At 42.8% G+C, this 18,575-nt stretch overlaps 1 pseudogene; it reads right to left on the bottom strand.

Annotated features, from left to right (window-relative positions):
• LOC110522908 overlaps positions 1–18,575 on the bottom strand; it is a 43,050-nt pseudogene that overhangs the window by 4,319 nt on the left and 20,156 nt on the right.

Below are 18,575 nucleotides of genomic sequence, written 5' to 3' on the forward strand. Positions count from 1 at the left end.
CTCCTCCTATCCCACCCCTCATGTTAGCACTCCTCCCATCGCTCAAGGTGAGGCTCACACCCCTCCGCAGTCTTGACCTACCCAGGTGATCTGCTTTGTCTGGCTGAGGGACAGCTGGATGAGGGTGGTGATGGGTGGGGGGTTAGAGGGAAATAAGGCCATCTCCACGGGGTGGCTCGCTCGCTTTTCCATGCCCTTCCACCTCACTAGCTATCTCCATCCCAAGAACAACCCTGCTCACCCTTTCTCTTTCCACTGAGTCTGCACTGGGGTGAGTATCATACAGTCAGGACAGGGCTGAGTGGATGGATCCAGCCACAGCTGTCATCCCTGCCCTCTCGCTGTACCTGAGCCAGGCGTACAGGCAGCTAGGCCCAGTCATTCAGTCACAGAGATACACAACACACAACTTCTAGTGACACAGTCACTCCTCACCTGTCAATCACCGTGATGACCACTGTGTGAGGTGTTCTGGCACAAAATCGCTGCCGTCTGCCATTCATCATCCATGACAGGTGGGTACTACACATTGTTATGTATTTATCATCAATACCTATTTATCATCAATGTCAGGTGATTTGAAAGCATGGGAAAGTTATATAAGGCTGGATAGAGACCGTTTTTGACCAATAATTTTGTGTGTGTTCTAGGAGAGAAAAGAACCCTGCCCACCCCTCCATATGAAGTGAATCCACCAATGCTGAATGTTCTGTGAGCATTGTTTTCATGTTTGGGGTTTTACTTGTGGTATTCTCCAAATGTACCGTTGTAAAGCATCTCAGAGAACTTGACAGCCAGGCCCTGTTTGATCCTCCTGACCTCTCGGCCCATGGTGAAGGTCTCCATGTCCAGGTGAACGTGGTACCGGATGGTGCCTCCTGGGATGGCGGCGGACAAAGGCGATCCCGCAGGTGAAGAAGACTGATGTGGAGGTCCTGGGCTGGCGTGGTTACACGTGGCCTCCAGTTGTGAGGCCGGTTGGACATACTGCCAAATTCTCTAAAATGACGTTGAAAGCAGTTTATGGAATATAAATTAACATTCAATTCTCTGGCAACAGCTCTGGTGGACATTCCTGCAGTCACCATGTCAATTCCACACTGCACATTTTAGAGTGGCCTTTTATTGTCCCCAGCACAAGGTGCACCTGTGTAATGATCATGCTGTTTAATCAGCTTCTTGATATGCCAGGTGGATGGATTATCTTGGCAAAGGAGAAATGTTCAGTAACAGGGATGTAAACAAATCTGTGTTTTGTATTTATATATTTTTTCAGTATAGATTGGTGTACCTAATAAACTGGCCGCTGAATGCATGCATATCGGGGGGTTGGATAATAAAGCAGAAGACATTTGTATCTCGCGTGGACATATAAAGCATATCTTATCATCCGCTCCATCAGAACGTGGGGGGGGAATCATCAGAAGAGGGCCATGGCGTTTCCTGTGTCCAAGATAACCTCATCATCCATCCTTCCAGGACCAACTCAAATCAGACAGCTGTAATAGGCACCAGCCATCTTCACCCTCCTCCACTGTGGCTGGCAGACAGGCCAGCACCACTGTATCTTACCCCAGTCAGAATGAGCCTGTCGTGGTCAAATGACAGGGTAGGAAGCCCCCGCCTGCCCAAATCTAGGACCTGGGCTCTCCCTACCCTGCAATTTACCCCTATTGCACTGTTGATGGGGACGGAGGGGGGAAAGGGGGGTGACCAGAGAAATGAAGCAGTCACTCAGCGGTCTGTCTTGGGGTAAAGGAGGAGAAGAAGGGAAGGCCAAAAAAAGAGACAGGAGCAGAGGAAAGAAGAGCAGAGTTTATATGTTTCTCTGTTCAAATAATTCCATTCAAATATGCTAAACCACTGGGACATCTCTGTTTAATCAACTACGGTTTGCATGTATAGGCAGCATTATCAGGACAGATTGAAGGATGATATTCCTGTGGTGGAAGCCCTTCATCCTTTTCCAATACTTCAGTCTCTGTGATTTCACATCTGTGGAAAGGCACTTTATTTTGCGTGTTGTTATTAAAAGAGTACCTTTCTGTCCTTTACAATTCTTGTCTTAGATGTAGCCTACCTGAAGGTGAGAAGGGGTGGGGGACCCAAACATAATCTGAAAATTGAGAAGCATTTACACAGCACCGCCAGCCCAAAAGAGAACAGCAAACCTGACAATCATCTAAACCTCAAAAGGGGCAATCTGAGCCACTAAGTCTGGGTTTTGTGGCAAGGGCAAAGAGGACAAAATCGGGAGATTTCCACTGTTACCATCTGATAAAACAGTTCAAACTGCCCTCTAACCCAATTTATCTTCAGCATCCCAAACTCAGAAGTTAACCTTTAAGTGTTATAATATTATACCTAAACCAACTGCGGTTCAATTTAGGCAGACAAAAGGCCAGTGATTTCCAGGCATTAATCTTTTAAACAGTTTCTCTGTCTCTAGACCAAATCTGCTAGAGGGTTAGAGGGGTTAAGACTAAGCATTAACCCAACCTCGGCTGAGCTGGTACATGCCTTTGGGCGTACAGCCCACGCACGCACACTTAAATTGCTTCCTTATGCTGTCAAATCAGTCTATTGCGCGCGAGATGGCGCTGTGGAACAAGATGAAACGTCTTTGAACAAGCAAACACTGGAGAGCCAGTGGTCGAGAACGCAAAATGTGGTCGAGCGAGCAGAGGACGGTTTCCTTCGAGCGCACAGGCAGCGGGAGCGCGCACATTGAACACGTTGCAAGTGTGACTGAGGGAGCACAACATCATTGCCACACGCAAACTATTAAATTCGAGGGCAGAGATTTTTGTTTTGCAGAGATACTTAATACACGTCAAGACTTAGAAGTTACTGCGCTCTAATAAATACATCGCATCCAAACATTGATTTCTCTAGACAACAAAAAAACGAATCTTGCTCTTGCAACTGCAATCTTTAACTATAATTTTATTACTGGTTAAAATTCTAGCCAATGAGCATGGTTGTCATTAGTGAACACAACCACAAATGAATCATTATTATGGCTAAACCCAGTTTATTTCAAAAATGTATATTTTTTAAATCTGATTTTAAACACAACCCTAACAACACTGGTAACCTTATGCCTAACCCTAACGTTTAATCAAGACCAAAAAGCTAAATGTATTTTTATTTTTTTAAATTTACCATAAAGCCAATTTTTACTTTGTGGTTGTGTTATCTAGTGGAAACCGGATTTTAACGGTGAAAGGCAAGGGGATGGTGAAGTAGGAACGATGTTTGACAATAAGAAGGTAAGTGCAAACGTTTTTCAGTAGAGAACCTAACAATGATTCAAAATTGAAATGCAAGTAGTTGGCTAGTTATTTGGTCTTCTGTTATTAAAGAAGGCTATTGATTAGGCAGCCGATGTTAGCGTCAGGTAGCAGCTCGCTAACATAGTTAACGTTAAACCACATAAATTACTAGTATCTTTGGATTTTACTAAGAGTATTGTAGCTAGCGAGCTACGTTAACGAGGGGTTAGTATGGGAGGAGAAATGTGAAGACCTGCATGACTGGGAGGGAGAGGCAGGGAAGACCCTCACTGCATCCTTTTTTGTTTTTTATTTTACCACACCAGGTAAGTTGACTGAGAACACATTCTAATTTACAGCAATGACATGGGGAATAGTTACAGGGGAGATGAATGAGCCAATTGTAAGCTGGGTATGATTAGGTTACCGTGATGGTATGAGGGCCAAATTGGGAATTTAGCCAGGACTCCAGGGTAAACATCCCTACTCTTATGATAAGTGCCATGGGCTCTTTAGTGACCACAGGGAGTCAGGACACCCGTTTAACGTCCCATCCGAAAGCGTGCCGCTACACAAGGCAATGTCCCCAATCACTGCCCTGTGGCATTGGGATGTTTTTTAGACCAGAGGAAAGAGTGATTCCTACTGGCCCTCCATTACCACTTCCAGCAGCATCTGGTCTCCCATCTAGGGACCAACCCTACTTCGCTTCAGAAGCAAGCCAGCAGTGGGATGCAGGGTGGTATGCTGCTGGCTATCCTTTGAGATAGTTTATCTCAAATACATATTTGATTACTTTTACTCTGGCAATTTTTGTGCAGTTACAATAAAATACAATTACCTCTAACCATTCGCTCGCTGACTTCCTGCATGTAACCATGACTTCTATCAATCACCCCGGTAACTTAATCATTAGTGGTATTGAGAGTTTAATCATTAGTGGTACTTTGACACTGTATGGAGTAGAGGTCGACCGATTAATCGGAATGGCCGATTAATTAGGGCCGATTTCAAGTTTTCATAACAATCGGAAATCGGTAATTTTGGACGCTTATTTATTTATTATTATTATTTTTAATTATTTAATCTTTAACTAGGCAAGTAAGTTAAGAACACATTCTTATTTTAAATGACTGCCTAGGAACGGTGGGTTAACTGCCTTGTTCAGGGCAGAACGACAGATGTTTACCTTGTCAGCTCAGGGATTCAATCTTGCAACCTTACGGTTAACTAGTCCAATGCTCTAACCACCTGCCTCAAGGCAGTGACCACCTGCCTTACGTGAATGCAGTAAGAAGCCAAGGTAAGTTGCTAACTAGCATTAAACTTAATCAATCATAATCACTAGTTATAACTACACATGGTTGATGATATTGCTAGTTTATCTAGCGTGTCCTGCGCTGCATATAATCGATGCAGTGCGCATTCGCGAAAAAGGACTGTCGTTGCTCCAACGTGTACCTAACCATAAACACCCATGCCTTTCTTAATATCAATACACAGAAGTATATATTTTTAAACCTGCATATTTAGCTAAAAGAAATCCAGGTTAGCAGGCAATATTAACCAGGTGAAATTGTCACTTCTCTTGCGTTCATTGCATGCAGAGTCAGGGTATATGCAACAGTTTGGGCCGCCTGGCTCATTGCGAACTAATTTGCCAGAATTTTACGTAATTATGACATAACTTTGAAGGTTGTGCAATGTAACAGGAATATTTAGACTGATGGATGCCACCTGTTAGATAAAATACGGAACGGTTCCGTATTTCACTGAAAAAATAAACGTCTTGTTTTCGAGATGATAGTTTCCGGATTTGACCATATTAATGACCTAAGGCTCGTATTTCTGTGTGTTATTATGTTATAACTAAGTCTATGATTTGATAGAGCAGTCTGACTGAGCGATGGTAGGCACCAGCAGGCTCAAAAGCATTCATTCAAACAGCACTTTCGTGCCCCACAAAGTCCCACAAAGTATGTTATCACTTATTTGGTTAAATGATTATCCATATTTGCCTCTTGATACAGCAGCAGTCTTTAAATGTACTTTTACCTTGAATGCAACACTTGGATGTTAACTTTTCAATTCCAATTGAACGCTATTTGCACCATCGAGAGCATCCTGACTGGTTGCATCACCGCCTGGTATGGCAACTGGCTCGTCCTCCGACCGCAAGGCACTACAGAGGGTAGTGCGTACGGCCCAGTACATCACTGGGGCCAAGCTTCCTGCCATCCAGGACCTCTATACCAGGCGGTGTCAGAGGAAGGCCCTAAAAATTGTCAAAGACTCCAGCCACCTTAGTCATAGACTGTTCTCTCTGTTACCGCATGGCAAACGGTACAGGAGTGCCAAGTCTAGGTCCAAAAGGCTTCTAAACAGCTTCTACCCCCAAGCTATAAGACTCCTGAACAGCTAACCAAATGGCTACCTGGACTATTTGCGTTGACCACCCCCCATTTTTACGCTGCTGCTACTATTTATTATCTTTGCATAGTCACTTTACCTCTGCCTACATGTACGTATTACCTCAATTACCTCGACTAACCTGTACCCCGTACATTGACTCTGTACTGGTACCCCCTGTATATAGCCACGTTACTGTTATTTTATTGTTGCTTTTTAAGTTATTTTAATTTATTTGTGTACTTCAGTATATTTAGTAAATGTTCTCACGCTTATTTTTCTTACCTGCATTGTTGGTTAAAGGGCTGTGTGTGTGTAGAGAACATATATGTCTGACAAGGTGGAGTCAGGCTTTTACTTCATCACCCTGGACCACTATACCTATGAGGCAGAGGATGCCAAGTTTGGACCTGTGAGCCACCTTTGACCTTGACATAACTTTCTTCTAAGGCTTTTGGGGTCATGGGTGTTCCCTAACTCATATTGTGCCTTACACAACTCCGCACATATGTATCCCCCATCTGCCCCAATGGCTTGTACCTGTTGTGTTGGCGTAGTTACCAGACCAGTGGGAGGAGGTGTTGACAGTGATTCGTTCCAGTGTGATCCTCAAGCTTTCGCTGTGCCAACCCCATGCCTGGCGACAACCAGATGATATTCCTCCACCCTGGATCACAGTGGACACACTCCTAATCTCTCTGTGTATGTTTGTTGCACATGAGAGCGTGTGTAATGGGTCTATATATATATGCAAATTTGTGTGTAGTGGAGGATATATACATTTATGTATATGAGTCTATTCAGTATGTTTACCCCCTGTATTAAAGACCTCACTTTGCTTGTGTGTGATTTAGTGCAGTGTTTTGTGACCACTCTCTCTCACACTCACACACATCTCAGATATGTGGTGCTCCCCAGACCTGTGTTTCGAGGCCGGGATGGACTAGACCAGGGCTTCCAAACCCTCTTCCTGGAGTTCTACTATTCTGTAGGTTTTCAGTCCAACCCTAATTTAGCGTATCTGATTCAGCTAGTAAAGGTCTTGTTGAGCAGCTTATTAGTAGAATCAGGCGTGTTAAATTAGGGTCGGACTGAAAACCCACAGGACTATAGATCTCCAGGAAGAGGGTTGGACAGACTAGACTGTTTGTCTGAGCTTGCACCTCTACTCGGCACTCAGCGTTGTCCAGTCCCTGTACACACTCATTGACTCGGTTAGTTCCCACACACTGTTAAACACCTAGACCCAACTGAGACTTTTGCGTAAAACATGCATTGTCATTTTAAGGTGTGATTCAGCCCTAGAACTCCATTTAATTAGATCTGTGTCTTTCTGTACTCAATAGATTGAGCTGATGCCCCACTCTAAGAACCCAAGGCCTTATTTATAAACGTTGCATAAATTTAAAATCAAATCACATTTTTCTTAGCCATATGCCCCAAATACAACAGGTCAGTGAAATGCTTACTTACGAGCCCTAAACCAACAATGCAGTTTCAAAAAGTATGGATAATAATAAGACACAAAAGTAACAAGTAATTAAATTAAATTAGTTAAAGAGCAGCAGTTCTATAACAATAGTGAGATTATATACAGGGGCGTACCGGTTAGTTGAGGTAGTATGTACATGTAGGTAGAGTTATTAAAGTGGCTATGCATAGATGACAACACAGTAGCAGTGCTGTAAGGTGGGGGGGGGGGGGGGCACTGCAAATTGGAGGTCGACCGATTCTGATTTTTTTAAAGCCGATACCGATTATTGGAGGACCAAAAAAGACGATACCGATTTAATCTGACGATTTTTATTTATTTTATTTGTAATAATGACAATTACAACAATACGTAATTAACACTTATTTTAACTTAATATAAAACATCAATAAAATCGATTTAGCCTCAAATAAATAATGAAACATGTTCAATTTGGTTTAAATAATGCAAAAACAAAGTGTTGGAGAAGTAAGTAATATGTGCCATTTAAAAAGCTAACGTTTCAGTTCCTTGCTCAGAACATGAGAACTAATGAAAGTTGGTCGTTCCTTTTAACATGAGACTTCAATATTCCAAGGTAAGAGGTTTTAGGTTGTAGTTAATATAGTATTTATAGGACTATTTCTCTCTTTACCATTTGTATTTCATATACCTTTGACTATTGGATGTTCTTATAGGCACTATAGTATTGCCAGTGTAACAGTATAGCTTTCGTCCCCCCCCTCGCCCCTACCTGGGCTCGAACCAGGAACACATAGACAACAGCCACACTCGAAGCATCGTTACCCATCGCTCCACAAAAGCCGCGGCCCTTGCAGCGCAAGGGGAATAACTACTCCAAATCTAAAAGCGAGTGACGTTTGAAACACTATTAGCGCACACCCAGCTAACTAGCTAGCCATTTCACATCGGTTACACCAGCCATTAGGCTGATAGGCTTGAAGTCATTAACAGCGCTGTGCTTGCGAAGAGCTGATGGCAAATCGCACGAAAGTGCTGTTTGAATGAATGATTACGGGCCTGCTGCTGCTCAGTCAGACTGCTCTACCAAATCAGACTTAATTATAACATAATAACACACACAAATACGAGCCTTTGGTCATAACTATGATCGAATCCGGAAACTATCATTTCGAAAACAAAACGTTTATTTCAGTGAAATACGGAACCGTTCGGTATTTTATCTAACGGGTGGCATCCCTAAATCGAAATATTCTTGTTACATTGCACAACCTTCAATGTATGTCATAATTACGTTCTGGCAAATTAGTTCGCAATGAGCCAGGCAGCCCAAACTGTTGCATATACCCTGACTCTGCGTGCAATGAACGCAAGAGAAATGACACAATTTCACCTGGTTAATATTGCCTGCTAAACTGGATCAGTAGTTATAACTAGTGATTATGATAAGTTTAATGCTAGCTAGCAATTTACCTTGGCTTCTACTGCATTTGCGTAACAGGCAGGCTACTCGTGGAGTGCAATGGTTAGAGTGTTGGACTAGTTAACTGTGCGGTTGCAAGATTGAATCCCCTGAGCTGACAAGGTGAAAATCTATGTCGTTCTGCCCCTGAACAAGGCAGTTATAACCCACAGTTCCTAGGCAGTCATCGAAAATAAGAATGTGTTCTTAACGGACTTGCCTAGCTAAATAAAAGGTATTTTAAAAAATATATATATATATTTTTTAATAATCGGAAATCGGCGCCCAAAAATACTGATTGTTATGAAAACTTGAAATCGGCCCTAATTAATCGGCCATTCCGATGAATCGGTCTACCTCTACTGCAAATAGTCTGGGTAGCAATTTGACTAGATCTTCAGGAGTCTTATGGCCTAGGGGTAGAAGCTGTTTAGAAGCCTTTTGGACCTAGCCTTGGCGCCCCGGTACCGCTTGCCGTGCGGTAGCAGAGAGAACAGTCTATGACTCGGGTGGCTGGAGTTTTTGAACATTTTCAGGGCCTTCCTCTGACAAGCCTGGTATAGAGGTCCTGGATGGCAGGAAGCTTGGCCCAAGTAATGTACTGAGCCGTATGCACTACCCTCTGTAGTGCCTTGTGGTCGGAGGCCGAGTAGTTCCCATACCAGGCAGTGATGCTCTTGATGGTGCAGCTGTAGAACTATGAGTACCTATGCCAAATATTTAAATTCTCCTGCGAGGGAATAGGCGTTGGCGTCCCCTCTTCACAACTGTCTTGGTGTGTTTGGACCATGACAGTTCGTTGGTGATGTGGACACCAAGGAACTTGAAGTTCTCAACATGCAGCCCTGTCGATGAGAATGTGGGCGCGCTCTGCCCTCCTTTTCATGTAGTCCACGATCATCTCCTTTTTCTTGATCACATTGAGGGAGAGGTTTTTATCCTGGCACCACATCTCTGACCTCCTCCCTATAGGCTGTCTCATTGTTGTCGGTGATCAGGCCTACCACTGTTGTGTCGTCGGCAAACTTAATGATGGTGTTGGAGTCGTGCTTGGCCATGCAGTCATGGGTGAACAGGGAGTACAGGAGGGGACTGAGCACTCACCCCTGAGGGGCCCCAGTGTTGAGGATCAGCGTGGCAGATGTGTCAAGGAGGCCAGGATCTAGTTGCAGGGGGAGGTGTTTAATCCCAGGATCGTTAGCTTTGTGATGAGCTTTGAGGGCACTATGGTGTTGAACGCTGAGCTGTAGTCAGTGAATAGCATTCTCACATAGGTATTCCTTTTGTCCAGGTGGGAAAGGGCAGTGTGGAGTGTGATTGAGATTGCGTCCTCTGTTGATCTGTTGGGGTGGTGTTGATGTGAGCCATGACCAGCCTTTCAAAGCATTTCATGACTACAGAAGTGAGTGCTACCGGTCTGTAGTCATTTAGGCAGGTTACCTTGGTGTTCTTGGGCACAGGGACTATGGTGGTCTGCTTGAAACATGTTGGTATTAGACTCAGTCAGGGACAGGTGGAAAATGTCAGTGAAGACACTTGCCAGTTGATCAGCGCATGTTCTGAGTATGTTCTGAGATCAGCGCATGTCCTGGTAATCCGCCTGGCCCTGCGGCCTTGTGAATGTTGGCCTGTTTAAAGGTCTTACTCACATCGGCTCATGGAAGTAATTTAGCCCATCTGGTAGGCTTGTGTCACTGGGCAGCTCACGGCTGTGCTTCCCTTTTGTAATTCGTAATAGTTTGCAAGCCCTGCCCCATCCGACAAGCGTCAGAGCCGGTGTAGTGCGATTCAATCTTAGTCCTGTATTGAAGCTTTGCCTGTTTGATGGTTCGTCGGAGGGCATAGCAGGATTTCTTCTAAGCTTCTGGATTAGAGTCCTTCTCCTTGAAAGCTGCAGCTCTACCCTTCAGCTCAGTGCGGATGTTGCCTGTAATCTATGGCTTTTGGCCGGAGTTTGTACGTACGGTCACTGTGGGGATGATGTCATCGATGCACTTATTGATGAAGCCAATGATTGATGTGGTGTACTCCTCAATGCCATCGGAAGAATCCCGGAACATATTCTAGTCTGTGCTAGCAAAACAGTTCTGTAGCTTAGCATCTACGTCATCTGACCACTTCCGTATTGAGTGAGTCACTAGTACTACCTGCTTTAGTTTTTTCTTGTAAGCAGGAATCAGGAGGATAGAGTCATGGTCAGATTTGCCAAATGGAGGGAGAGGGAGGGCTTTGTACGCGTCTCTGTGTGTGGAGTAAAAGGTGGTCTAGAGTTTTTTTTTCTTCTCTGGTTGCACATGTAACATGCTGGTAGAAATGAGGTAAAATGGATTTAAGTTTCCCAGTAGTAAGTTACTAGGAGCGCCGCCACTGGATTAGCAATTTCGTATTTGCTTATGGCCTTATACAGCTCGTTGAGTGCGGTCTTCGTGCCAGCATCGGTTTGTGGTTGTAAATAGACAGCTACAAAAAATATAAACTCTCTTGGTAAATAGTGTGATCTACAGCTTATCATGAGATACTCTACCGCAGGCGAGCAAAACCTCAAGACTTCATTAATATTAGATTTCGTGCACCAGCCTTTAATGACAAAGACACAGACCGCCACCTTGTTTTACTGGAGGCAGCTGTTCTTGCCGATGCACAGAAAACCCAGCCAGCTGTATGTTATCCATGTTATCCATGTCGTCAAGCCTGTAAAACAGCAGCCATCTCCATCTCCTGCCATTATTATATTGCTTATGTATGAAGTGTTAGCAGATGATGTTATTCTTCAATAACACAGACCCCAAAGCAAATCAGGGGGAGAAAAATAGGTTTATTCAAAGAGGACAAATCATGGATGTTATGTTGGGAAGTAGATGGTTCATTCTCCCCTGTCCTCAGTGATTCTCTCCTCCAGTGATTCTCTCCACAGAACAAAGGGACATGATATGGTTTTATAACCCAACCCTAGTGTCACGTTCTGACCTTAGTTCCTTTTTTATGTCTTTGTGTTAGGTTGGTCAGGGCGTGAGTTGGGGTGGGTAGTCTATGTCCTTTTTCTATGTTATATTTCTATGTGTTTGGCCTAGTATGGTTCTCAATCAGAGGCAGGTGTCACTCATTGTCTCTGATTGAGAATCATACTTAGGTAGCCTGTTTACCCTATTTTGGTTGTGGGTGTTTGTTTTCTGTTTTGTGTGTGCACCAGACAGAACTGTTTCAGTTTCATTTCAGTCTCTTGTTGTTTTTGTCATTCAGTGTTCTGTTCTATTAAATAATCATGAACACTTACCACGCTGCGCTTTGGTCCTCACCTTCTTCCACCAACGAAGACTGTTACACCTAGCCTGTGGTTGACCAATTAGAATTCCTTGCAATAAAACTGGGTCAATGGCCAAATAACAAGTATCCTATTTCAGTCTCAATGTATAAACAATTTGGACGAATGAGAACTTGCCATGTAGCTTTGAGTCCCGGACTGAAATTCCTCCCATGTCTCTGACCCATTGACCATTAATCCCCTATTACAGAAAAAACACTATTTCCATTGATCGTTAGTACTCTCTTGACTTTTAGTCCTCTGCGTTGTGTATTTATCTTCAAAATATTCTTACAGAAGTTTCAGCTGGGTTTTGCAAGTCATTTGGCGCATACTGTTCAAGCCAGCTAGCAAGCTAAAAAAGTGGCTCTGAACCGCATCTGTTCGACATCATGCACCCAAGAAAACTCAACTACACAACACTGGCCAAGGGAAAGCATTTGTTAGTCTGTCCATCACTCCAGTGTAATGTTTCCAGACATGCCCCTCTCTAAGCTCGCCCGCCACTAGCCTGAAATCCAATCGACAAAAAAGAGAAATTGAAACATAAAGGTGCCAAGACTTGAGAAATTGAGAGTGAAAACTTGACAAAGACGTGATTATTGTTGGTGGACAAAAAAAGGTTTTGTTTCTTTGCTTAAGGTTCTATATTTTTTTTATTCAGCCATTTTTCTTTTTGGTCTGCGGCAATGATCGTTCTTCTCGCCCAAAGTTACACTTGCAAGCTCAAGTTTGACCTGTCCACTCACGGGACACATCCTCTGCGCTCTCGAATAATCTTGTAGACAATGCCATCTCGTGCGCACTGGACTTTAGAAGCTGATTTGACACGATACTTCCTGCTTTGCATGCTTCTCTGATCAAGAATCAAACACTGTGAGCAGCATGGATTAAGTCTACAAATCAACACAATCTCACGCAGACGCACACACTTCAGAATTGTGTTTTTTTAATTAAACGAGTCCTACATTCTTGGAACAATAACGGTTTAAGTTGGTCTGATAGCAATCTAACTAGTCCGAAAAAACAACAAGATATAAAATATTTTTATATTTTAATTAAACCATTTAATCATCACAATAAAGTTCTCTACAAATCCTCTGTACAACATGGTCCGCCACATAGTGGAGAGGTCAGAGCTCAGACAAGGGTTGACAGGTGTACACATACATCATTGAATGTTTTGTTGAGAACTGACAACATTCTTGACAACCATTTCCATCCAACACTTTCTTGACCCCACTCCCCAAGACATTCAAATAAATTACACATTGTCTGTCAACTATTCAATCCTTCCAGGCATCTTTTGTGCAAACACTGTGGCCTATTCCCCCAACAAACACTATGTACTAGTTATTTACCCCCGTCAAACCTCACACTCTTACCATTTCTGTGGAGAAGATAAGCTCTGATCTTTTGTGAAGCCAAGGGGGAGAAAAGTGGGCTTCCCATTTTCCAATTTCTACCTGCCACTCTGCGCCAGAGGCGGAGTGTGTTAGCTAGTCAATTTGCCAGTCCGGTTATTGTTAGGAGTAGAATGGCAGTATGGAGGCAGCTGGGGCCACTGGAGGAATGAGTGACATGCTGTCTGACATGGTACAGGGCCACAAACATCTTGGCTCCTTACAGCCCCTAAACATGCTGTAGTGACACCGGTAGAGTAGCAATAGGGGAGGTTTCTGAGACGTTTTCTTGAAGTTTTCTTGAATTAGAAGTCATGCAGAGGAGTGGACGATTGCCAAGATGGAGTGTGTATCTGTGAACGATTGTGTGTCTTTGTGTGAGCGAGCGAGAGCATGCGTGGCTGCAAAAAGAGAAATGTGAGGGCTGTCTGCATTTATGTGAATGCAGGTCAAACCGAGTCTCAGTTTACAGGCAAACCAGAAACACATTTCCTATGAAAGGAAAGAGAGGCACATAATGTTGTTTGTTCATTGTGTCCTCCATGACACTTTTATTCAAGTGAAATAGCAAGTTTCCCTTTTTAGCACTGAGATAAAATGACTGCAATTGCCTGAAAGCACTAGTGTGGCAGAAAGCTTTACAAATGGAAATGACATGACTGTTAGCATTTATGGAGTAGGTACTGTATGACTTTGTGCTAGCTGATCTCTGAATGCATTAGGGATGTACACGGTTATTCGAATATCCGAAGGGACATTGGTATTTTACCTTTCTGTGAGACGCAAAAAATATATTTTAACACTGAAATGGCTTTTTCTAAATTAAATTAAAATATCAAGGATATTCCATGACATTTGAAATGTTTTATTTAATAAAACGACAAACTTTTTTCAATGTAGTTTTTATGATGTGCGCAGACTTCACGTGTGTAGTTTGTTGTTTATGTTGGCCAATCAAAATGGCTCAATGTGTAGAAAGTGGAGTGAGAGTTCACTAATGCAATACAAGATGGAATAACATTACGGAATTAAAAGTTATCGAAATGAGAAGTAGCCTACCAGGAGGAACCAACAGGTAGGCTGTTTTATCTGAATGGGGTTGGGAGAAAGTGCAGCATGTTGCCTCAATTAGCCTAGCTAGCTAGATTCTCTAGGCTACTCCAGTCAAGACAGGCACGGTTATATGGGATGATAGATAACATTGCGGCTGCTACAAGTTAGCTAGTCTTGGCTGTAGCCGAGTTGCCTTGGCTAACGTTACTTTAGCTCTCTCTCCCTCTGTGTGCTCAGCTCGCTCCCATCTCACACATACCTGCCCCTCTGCAGCTGCAGCAGTAGACTGTGAGCATCTCTCCCTCTGTGTGCTCAGCTCGCTCCCATCTCACACATACCTGCCCCTCCGCAGCTGCAGCAGTAGACTGTGAGCATCTCTCCCTCTGTGTGCTCAGCTCGCTCCCATCTCACACATACCTGCCCCTCCGCAGCTGCAGCAGTAGACTGTGAGCATCTCTCCCTCGCACAGCAATGCTAAGATTATTTATTCAATACACCTTTATTTATCATCATTGCCTTACCTCTGGACTTCATCCCGATGAAGCAATTCTCCACGATGTCGATCCTCCCAAATCCATGCCTCCCTCTGAGACCACAATGGAACCATTTGTTAGCGAACTTTCTCACTAAGTACAGTAGTCATTTCTGTATTCTCGCCTGAATGCACCCACACTTCACTTAAAACACTGCAGTAAGACAGTAAAGGAATCTCAATCTCATTGTAAATTAAGAGTAAAACAGAGGTAAGAGAAAGTCAGACTCACCCCATCTCATTGTAAATTAAGAGTAAAACAGAGGTAAGAGAAAGTCAGACTCACCCCATCTCATTGTAAATTAAGAGTAAAACAGAGGTAAGAGAAAGTCAGACTCACCCCATCTCATTGAGGTAGGAGAAGAGGTCTAGCGGTGTGTCCTTGGACTTGCCCTCCTTGAAGTGGGTCACCTTGATGGGAACACCTGTATGGGTTGGATTGGAAGTCAAACAGTCAGTCCCACGGTATCAGCCTAGAGACATAATGCTGTACTACATAGGGCTGGCACAAATATCGTAAAACTGACAATTATGGACAATAACCGTGAACTGAAGAGAATAATCGTCTTAGACAGTGCCTTTAGAAAGTATACACACCCCTTGACTTTCTCCACATTTTGTTGTGTTACAGCAGGAATTTAAAATGGATCAATTTGAGATTTTTTGGGGTACTGGCCTACACACAATATCTCAATGTCAAAGTGAAATTGTTTTTCAACATTTTTACAAATTAATCAAAAATGAAAAGCTGAAATGTCTTGAAAAAGGGAATTGCTTTGCCACATGATGAGTACAAAGTCACAATGCATGGACTCACTCTGTGTGCAATAATAGTGTTAACATAATTTTTGAATGACTACCTCATCACTCTACCCTACACATATAATTATCTGTAAGGTCCCTCAGATGAGAAGTGAATTTCAAACATTGATTCAACCACAAAGACAAATGGCACCTATTGGTAGATTGGTAAAAATGGAAAAAAGCAGACATTGAATATTTCTTTGAGTGAGCATGGTTAAGTTATTAATTACACTTTGGATGTTGAATACACCCATTCATGTGGCAAAGCAATTCCCTTTTTGTCCTGAATATGAAGTGTTATGTTTGGGGCAAATCCAATACAACACATTTCTGAGTACCACTCTCCATATTTTCAAGCATTTTCAAGGCTGTATCATGTTATTGGTATTATTTTAATCGTTAAGGACTGGGGAGTTTTTCAGGATAAAAAAGAAACGGAATGGAGCTAAGCAGAGGCAAAATCCTAGAGGAAAACCTGGTTCAGTCTGCTTCCCACCAGACACTGAGCGATTAAGTCAAAGGCCAAATCTACACTGGAGTTGCTTACCAAAGAAGACAGTGAATGTTCCTGAGTGGCAGAGTTACAGTTTTGACTTAAATCTACTTAAATCTATGGTAAGACCTGAAAATGGTTGTCTAGCCAATGATCAACAACCAAATTTGATAGAGCCTGAAGAATCGTGAAAATAATAAAAAAGAATTGCACAATCCAGGTGTGGAAAGCTCTGGGAGACTTACCCAGAGACTCACAGCTGTAATATCTGCCAAAGGTGCTTCTACAATGTATTGACTCAGGGGTGTGAATACTTATGTAAATTTGATATTTTTCCACTTAATTTTCAATTACATTTGCAAAAATGTCAAAAAATATGTTTTCACTGACATGAGATATTGATTGCAGATGGTTGAGAAATGTTATCCATTTTAAATTTAGACTAACACAGCATGTGGCATAAGTCAAGGGGTATGAATTATTTCTTAAAGCACTTTAGGAGAAGGGAGATTCAACACTATATTCAAGTAGATAGTTTACCCAATAGCAGTTTTTTGTTTTTACATGGAAGTTGGTAATCATTTTACGAGCAGAATGGCAATGGTCAGGAGGAGAAGCTTCATTTACCAAAGGCTCTAAACAGTCAAAATCAGTTGTCACTAAAGTTTTGTTTTATTAATTACTTATGTTATAAATCATTTTCAAAGAAGCATTTCATGCATTACAAGTTCAAAATGACAATGTCCATTTGCATGACAATTAACCATTACCCCAAATGTAATAATCCTAAGAACCCTATTACAGTAAGGGAATTCATCTGAACAATACTGTTCTCTGACAGTTTCAGATCTGATCTTGTCACATTCAGCACTTGGACTCAAAGCTAATTTTGTATTTGGGCTGTATTTGGGCTAGAGTTAAACTAGTTTCCAATATATTGCACTTGGATGGATCTGATTAGTCAATTTATATGGGCAAAATTGTCATTACATTTCCATGTATACCTACTAGTTTAATGTTCACTAAAAACAAACTGTGAAGAGACTGATACCCAGGCACTGAACACAGTTCGAGGGAAATGATAGAGACCATGAAAAGAAAGTGGAAAAAGGAAGATTTGGATGTGGGGGAATGTGGAGGAAGGAGTGAGGTGAGGGGAAGGGTGTTAATGGTAGAATACTCCAATGGGATGTGGTGAGAAGTACTAATACATTCAAAAGCCCTGGTCTTTTGAAAGCTGTGAATTTGCAGGCTGGCCCTTTCCTAATTCAATTACACACCCTGGCTTTGTGTCACCCATACCTTTTCTACCAATAGCCTCGCACTGCAGAGCGTGTGTGTGTGTGTGTGTGTGTGTGTGTGTGTGTGTGTGAAATGCATGGGATATTCCATCAACCATTCCTAATGAGCGTGCGCACACACACACGCCTAGGTGCTCGCCAATCAACCCCACCACCAACCTTTTACACAAAGACACTATTAAACCGATATATAAATCATTGTCATTTACTTGCTTATTCATAGTATTCATAATGTTGAAATGAGCAACAGAGAGGCCAAAGGTGGAGGAGGTGCAATCGGCTGGGACATGGGCAGGGGAGGTGTGGGGGGGGGGGGGGGGGGTGAAAGAGCTTTGGATACAGACATGGAGGATAGAAGAAAAAAAAGAAATCTGCTGATGGTCACTCCTCCATCCATCTGGTTCTCATTAGCATTTAGCATGCTTGCAGTTGCCAATCAAGTCCCGGCGAAAAAGCAGCACTCCTGGTTGTCTTTCAATGGGCCCCAATGTAAGCACTGTTGGAATGACACGTAAAGGACTTGACAAAATATTTTTAGACAAGGGCTTTGTCACTCGCCCATTCCCATATCGCGGGAATCCTCGGCCCCTGAGGAAAAATCAGAGCCGTAGAGTGTACACGTATAATGCTCCGACAAAGCCCCCTGATTCCCAAATAGTTCATAATTAGATTAAAAATTCAAATAAATTAAGTGAGGGTGTGAACACTGGAGCCGGGCCCGGTCTCTCTTCCTCCTCTACTCCATCTCACGGGGTGTATCATTCACTGGGCCTTTCTTTTCCCTGCCTGCCCTTTTCTTCAGCGCTGAAGTGAACAGTGCAAAGAATAGGACAGCAGACACAGTTGTAGGAAAAATTACAGCTTTACATTTTTCCTCTCTTTTTCCTTTCCCCCTCTTTCAATGAAAGGAAGAGGGATAACAAAAAGAGAGAACTGCTGCTGAAGAAAAAAGTTTAGTTATTTTTAATCAGTGAGAAAGCCTGGTGAAAAAAGGCTGGTGGGAGATGAAAAGATGGAGGAGAATGAAATTAAACATTCTTGCGCTGATCTTGTGCTTGAGGAGGAGAAGTAAGCTAGAGCCTTTGTGTG

This window comes from Oncorhynchus mykiss, chromosome 5 (genome assembly GCF_013265735.2).
Source record: "Oncorhynchus mykiss isolate Arlee chromosome 5, USDA_OmykA_1.1, whole genome shotgun sequence".
Taxonomy (NCBI): Eukaryota; Metazoa; Chordata; class Actinopteri; order Salmoniformes; family Salmonidae; genus Oncorhynchus; species Oncorhynchus mykiss.